We start from the raw sequence: 7,593 nt of genomic DNA on the forward strand, positions 1-7,593 counted from the left end.
GTAGATCGAGCACTGGCAAAGTAACTGCATTCAGTTGGATACGTGATAAAGCATCAGCAACACAGTTCGACTCGCCTTTGACGTGACGAAGGTCTGTCGTGAACTGGGAGATATAGTCCAAATGTCTGCACTCTCGTGGTGAGTAGCGGTCAGACTTGGTATGCAGAGCATACGTTAAGGGCTTATGGTCGGTGAATAAGATGAACTTACGACCTTCTACAGCGTGCCGGAAATGTTTGATGGCGCAGCAGGCTGCTAGCAGTTCGCGACCAAAAGCGCTATATCTCGTCTCCGTGGGAGTGAGGCGTCGTGAGAAAAATTTGAGGGGCTGCCAACTACCGGAGATATTCTGTTGCATAACGGCTCCTAAGGCGAAATCCGATGCATCAACCGCTATACTAAGCGTGGCTGATGGGTCAGGATGCACGAGAAGTGTGGCTTGAGCTAGGGCCGTTTTGATATCTGAAAATGCAGTACGTGCGGCGTCGTTCCATTCCAGTTTGCGTGGATTACCGCGAAGTAAATCAGTTAACGGTCGTAACTGTTCTGCCGCGTGCGAAATGAAACGTCGGTAGAAGTTGACCAAACCGAGAAATGCCTTCAGTTCCTTGAGTGTGGACGGTACAGTGTACTCCATTATAGTACGTACTTTATCCTCGCAAGGTAGAATACCCTCATGCTTAATAACATGACCTAAGAATTTTATTTCCTTCTTCCTGAGTTCACACTTGTCGGGGTTGACTATTATTCCATTATCCGAAAGGCGCTGGAATAGTAGCGTCAGGTGTTGATAATGTTCATCTACGTTTGATGATGCGATTAGCAGGTCATCAATATAGACGTGAACAAAATCTAGGTCTCGTACAATGCTATCGATAAACCTTTGGAAAGTTTGAGCAGCATTCCGTAATCCAAATGGCATTCGTAGGAACTCAAATAAACCGAAAGGAGTCGTGATGGCAGTTTTCTCTATATCTTCAAGAGCGACTGGGATCTGATGATATGCTCGTACCAGATCGATCTTGGAAAAAATTGTCGTGCCCTTGAGTGATGCCGTGATGTCATGTATGTGGGGGATGGGATAGCTATCGAAACGTGTAGCTGTGTTTAACGCTCGGTAGTCTCCGCATGGTCTCCAACTAACCCCATCCTTTTTTCGAACCATGTGGAGAGGTGAGGCCCAAGGACTGTGAGAAAGACGAATAATACCAGTAGCTAGTAAATTGTCGAACTCACGTTTAGCGAAAGCTAATTTGTCCGGTGCCAGTCGGCGAGGTCTTGCCGTGACTGGTGGTCCGCGGGTGACTATGTGGTGTACCACACGATTGGTCACCAATGTAGTCTCCTCGAAAGGTTTAGTTAATTTGGGGAATTTCTGAAATAAAACGTGGAATAAATCGTCACGCGAATGAAATACACCTGTGATTCGGTACGCGTTTGTGTGGGCTTTAGAGCCCATAAAGTTGCTGTTCGACGAAGTATCAATTAGCTGCAGCCTACGTGAATCGACTAGCAATTCATAGTGCTGTAGGAAATCGATACCGAGTATAGCTGTGGGAACATCGGCAATGATGAACGTCCACAGATACTGTCGTCGGTTGCTCAGGTTGACCGTAAGTTGTCGTGCACCATAGGTGGGAATGACTGAGCCATTCGCAGCGCGTAGTCGAAGCATAGTGGCTTGAGACTTACTGTTACCGATAGGTACGACAGAAACTTGGGCACCCGTATCCACAAGGTACCTAGCGTTGGTGCGATAATCGTGCACATAAAATAAACGGCCAACCTGAGGTGAAGTGCCGGCGAGTACGGCCGAATTTACTCGCCGGCTGGGAAGTTTCCCGCCTTGTATGAGCAGGGAGCTCGACAATGACGGGCACCGGCTCCGAAAGCACGGTGGAACCAGCACCAACCTGGACTCGCTTCCGAAACCGCCTTCTGGTGTGGCTTGGAAGATGCCCGCTTGGGGCGAGTCGTTACGGCTTTTCGAGATTGTGACCTGGGTCGGGGGACGTAGGGGGCTGGCACATTTGCGCGGTCTCGGAAACTGAGACGAGTATGGATACATCTGTCCCTATCCCCATGAGCCGGAGGTCGTCTAGCATCGAGATCAATGTTAGAACGGGAAGTACTAGCAACCAAATAGTCGTCTTTGGTGTTAACTCGTGCTAGAATCTTATCTGCTATGAGGGCCACCTTGTTGAGCGGGGTGTCCTCGAGCAGAGCCGTAAGGGTTGGCTGGATACTGACTGGTAAGGCTTCGAACCACAACTCTTTGACTATCTCAGAGTCAGCTGTCATGTTTCCTGCAAGGGATTACAGGCGCGTGAGGTGGTGGCTCGGCTTAGCATCACCCATAGGGTGACGTGCTAATAGTGTCCTCAATCGTTCCTCTCTTGATGGGAGGAAATGTCGAAGGATGGCATCCTTAAGACGGTCATAAACGTTTGGAACGTTCGGATTGAGGACAACCTCACGGACAGCGGTTAGGTGATCCCCGGGCAATGATTCCAAAGCGTAGGCGTACTTCTGCCTTTGATTGGTTATGCGGCGGATCTCAAATTGAGATTCCAGTGCCGCGAACCAGACTTCTGGATCATGGAGGATGAAAGGAACCGGTCGGAAACTGATAACCTGTATCTCGGAGTCTATCATATTTATGTTATTCTTATCGTTATCTACCATATTAAGTTGCCAAAATATTATATATTGAAAAAAATCAATACGAATATATGCAACAGATGTGGATAGATAAATAGACTCACCGGATTGATCTGGTTTGGAGAATTGGCCAAGTTTGACTTGTGCTCGATGGATTGGGTTACCAGCTGTATTGCGTGTTCCAACAACGGCTCACCAGTTTGCTGTGCGTGTCCCAAATACGGCTCACCAGTTGTAGTGGATGTCGAGTCGTGGACGGACTATGATCACCACTACTATTCGATTACGCGTACAAATATGACTTGGTTCCCTTGATAGCCCGTAAACCAGAAGGCTTTACTAGTCCAGATCAAGTATATTTATTGGCGATCTCGTGGTATCGAAATAATACCGAGACGTGCCAAAGAGTACAAGCGAACAAGCAGTGCGTGAGCAAGCTCGAACCAAACCAGGCGGTATATGGAACAAGAAGTGAAACGGATACAGTTAAACAAATACAGTAAAACAATCTCTGGTACAATTGGTTACAATAATAATAATTGTTTCTATTATTCCAATCGTGTTCTTATCGAGACTGGCCGGTCACTACAGGCTAATAAAGAAGTCGGAATGAGCTTGCTGAAAATTCAGATTCCCGAATTATTAAAAACAAATGAATGATGAGACGTTAAACCAGATTGGCATCATTTGTCCTGGCTCTCATCGCCTTCAGATATGTCTCATCTGTGGAGTCATCATCAGCACTTACACAGTTACATGTACTATAAATCACAAAACAACATACATCAGGATAACCTATGTCAGCATTTCACAAAAATAAAGTCGCTCCGAATAAAGATAAAGTGACCATCGGAAGCAACGTTGTCATGAATTGCTGACACAAGGATAGTCAGTGAGGAAAGGAAGAATACAGATCATTACGAGTGAAAAGCGGAACCAAAGTACTGAAATAATTGGGTAAATGGAAAAGACTACTGTCTGGCTATTGAACACAGACGACACTACTGACTATTGCATCACGAACTGATCCTAATTAAATATCTAGTGATGTTGAATACAAAGTAAAAAATATCAAAAAAACCTTTAAAGTAGAAATTTTTACCTACTGATATGGCATATGGTATTGAAAATCAGCGAGCTAAGAATAATATGAAGCCTACCATGTCTCTACTATATTTGATTTCAGATACGCCTTCCTAGAATAGATAAACCTGTGCTTCTGAAAGCATATTTTATAGATTCATTTCATCATAATCTATTATTGCTGTCGTCTTGATGATATGTCCATAGGGAATTTGTCTTTTCTAATCGCCTTGATTTTATGGTAGCTTACACAGGAGCGTGCTCACTCCTCTACGTCTTTATTTATGCCAGGCAAAGAAAACCGTTCTGTCATCAGCTCTATGGTTGCACGAACAACTGGATGAGATAGTTCGTGCGATGTATTGAAGATGTTGCGTTGATAATGTTCCCACACGATTAGATGATCCCTATCTGTGGAAGTGCCACATAACGAAAATTTCTTTACCTGTTACTATCTGTTTGATATACAGTTTCAGGGTTGCTGAAGATCAGTGCCTTCTTGTTGAGGCTGGGCAAGTTTAAGAAGGTCAATCTCCGTTCTGAACATAGCTTCTTCAACTACATTGTTTACCATATAAATGTGTTGTATATCTGAAGTGAACTGCGCAATGTAGTATAGTTGTCGAGAGTATCGACAGACGTACCTGTCTGAAAATGAGCTTAAAGAGAAGGTAGGAGGTTTGTGACCGAGGAAAAGAGTGAATTCTCGACCGCCAACAAAGTGTTGAAAGTGCCGTACAGCATATACAGGGCTGGGAGTTCCCAACCGTAAGTGCCATACCTCGATTCGTTGTCTTGTAACTGTTGTGAATGTACGGCGGCTTAGTTATTGCATGATTTATCCATCAATCGAAATACGACTTATTCAGTCCCAGTACTGTGCCACGCCAATGGCGTTCAACCGGTATGAGCAGCCTAGAGTCCTTATTGGTCCTTTGTTCTCATAGTCCGTCCAGTTGATTCTAGAACATCAATAACAACTCATACTATGCAAATCGTTTATTTCAAACATACTTGGTTTGTCTACCAGCCAAACAGAACTCATCACACCATGATATAGAGCATAAAATTTGCACAATGTAGTGTCTGCTGATATGTTGAGCCCATATGCCTTATTATAGCTTCAGGACAAGCCGATTTCCCTACCTATCATGAGTCACGTTTTGACCTTTTTAATTATTCACTTATTAACCCTGACTATTTTTTATATGAGCGTATGTGTGTGTACACTTTGTATCTTATTCATCACATGTCTGTAATTTATTTAATCTGACTATAAATATTGATTAACGCTTGATAAAAGCGAGTTGGCCTACCCACCATCTCCAATGCGTGCCATTCCGGCTTCTCTCTTTTATTCGCTTCATCCCTCTGATTTCCTGTCCAGATTAATGAATGTAAAAAATATACATGTTCGAAATCCATTCTCGTATTTGGCTTATTTAATTCCGTGATTTATCAACGCGGATTAAGTGATGTATTGCGCACGAAGATAGACAGGATGTATATTTTTACAATAATCATTCATACGATCTCATTAGAGTCAGATTAAGGCCTCCACAAAAACAAGATCAAGCGAAGAAGTGGCCGTGAACGTGGGAGGTGGTAATCAATAAACTGAACATAACTTAAGAACAGTAAGTAGTATGGTAATAATGTATAGGTCAAAATGAAGCCGATAATAAGTGGAATATTGATACATGCAATTTACTTACTGAATAGTTACACAATAAGAATATTTATGGAATGTTAGTCCATTAACAGATCTCATAGGTTACCCGTAGTTTAATCTTCACTAGTATATAACAGTAACCATCTCTAAAAGAATGCCAAGGGTTGTCAGGTTTGGTTTACATACTGTTATAAGGCTCTTCCGATTGCCGAGTCGGATGCGTCTACTGCGATACTAATGAGTTCTTCGGTGTCCTAGTATGCGAGCATTGTTGCTTTGGGGATGAGTTCCTTAATTGTGGAGAATACTTCTTCCACGATGTAATCTAAATTGATGGAATTTGCATTTCCAATAAGTTGGCCTGTTAAAGGCCCCATAAGAGACACTCGATTTGGTATGAACCGTCGGTAGAAACTTACTAGGAAGTCAGCTTCTGCTTAGTAGAACCAGGCTTCGATGTTGTCGGGCTGAAATGGTATTAACTGAAATGAGGGTGGCGAAAGAGTCCTGATTTCAAGTAATCTAGTAGTCTGTGAGGTCAAGATGAATGTAAATTATAGCAATGAACGAGAGAAAATATATCCAATACTATGAAAGAGATCACAACATGTAAAAATCAAAGTAAAAATATGATATATAATGTTCCGAAAAAGAACAGACTCACAGCTTACTGTTCGGTGTACCAAATCACATTGGGCTCACTATTAAATATGCCACAAGTATTCAGAGTTTGATAACACCTTAACCACTAACGCCTTTTGTAATCGAAACGTGCCAACTCAGTGAAATCAGAAGTCTAGAGTGAAGAGGTTCGAATATATTATTGACAGAATATAGATAATTGACTAACCTAGGTTGGTTAGTGGTTGTAGGAGATGTTAAGAATGACTTACCCGCTCGTGATCTGGCGCGGATGCGTGACTGAGCACCTTCAGCTAGGTGAGTCCATAAACACTAATGAGGTCAGCATTAAACGTCGATGAGTTATAGAGCATTGATTTTGTGGATTCATTTACCGCTACAATTCAATTCAGCTTCTATCATTGACGGTTTCATTACTCCTAACAAACAGAAAGTAGAGGATTTGACAACTGGGAAATCTGTCTTCTAAAAAATCTGTACGTCTTCATCCAACCAACTTTTTTGAACTTGGCTGGAGATAGGAATGAAGGCGATTAGTTTTCGTTACAAAATTCTGTTAACGACCCCTAAATATTTGTCCCAGAACTTAATATACATGTGTTTCTCGTCATAGACTGTATAAGTGACTTTCTAGATGATAGGAGACGGAGGGTAAGGGTAAATGGAGTCATCTCAGTGTGGGAACCTGTAAAAAGTCAATTTCTCTTAGGCACAATCCTCGGTCCTCTTCTCTTTTTACTTCATGTAAATGAATTGCCAACTGTAGCAAAATCATCTGTTCTACTTTTCACCGAGGACATAGATGTTTGAAGACCCATATACGGCATGTCAGATAGAATAGCACTACAAGATGATCTCAACTCATTGGTGGCATGGATGGACCGATGGTCGCTAGAAATAATTCCTGGCAAGAGTTTAATAAGCTATAAAGATTTAGGAGTCATAATAAGCAGCGATCTCTAAACTAATAGTACCTATAAAGCTGCTGCTGCAAAAGTCTTTAGGAGTTATTATGGTGTATTCGTGGGTATTTTCAGTATTTGGGTGAAGAAATGTTTATATTATTATACCCAACTTTCGTACCACCGCATTTGGAATATGGAATTCAAACAACCATTCCTTGTTTCGAGTATGAGGCGGATATACTGGAACAAGTATAATGACGAGGGACTAAAGTGGCGAATGGTTTCCCCGACCTTTCTTATGAAGACAGACTGAGACACCTTAACTTATTTACTTTATCTTACGGAGTGATCTAATATTGATCTAAGTATTATTGTGACCTATCTCTTCCTTCCATCTAGGACTGGTCACTTGACAGAACATTCCGAGAAATTCCAAAAGCCGAGATCAAATTGTCTACGTTTGGAGTTTCCTTTCTCTCATCGATCAATGAATTACTGGAATCCTCTGCCAGAACACGTAATATCAGTACCTTCTGTTGATGTTTTGAGAACGAGATTGGAACTCCACAGTGTTACAAACTGCGAGGATTAATATAGGTCGATAGGCCATCTGTCTTCATTACTGACGAC

The sequence above is a fragment of the Schistosoma mansoni genome, chromosome 1 (genome assembly GCF_000237925.1).
Source record: "Schistosoma mansoni strain Puerto Rico chromosome 1, complete genome".
NCBI classification, from domain to species: Eukaryota; Metazoa; Platyhelminthes; class Trematoda; order Strigeidida; family Schistosomatidae; genus Schistosoma; species Schistosoma mansoni.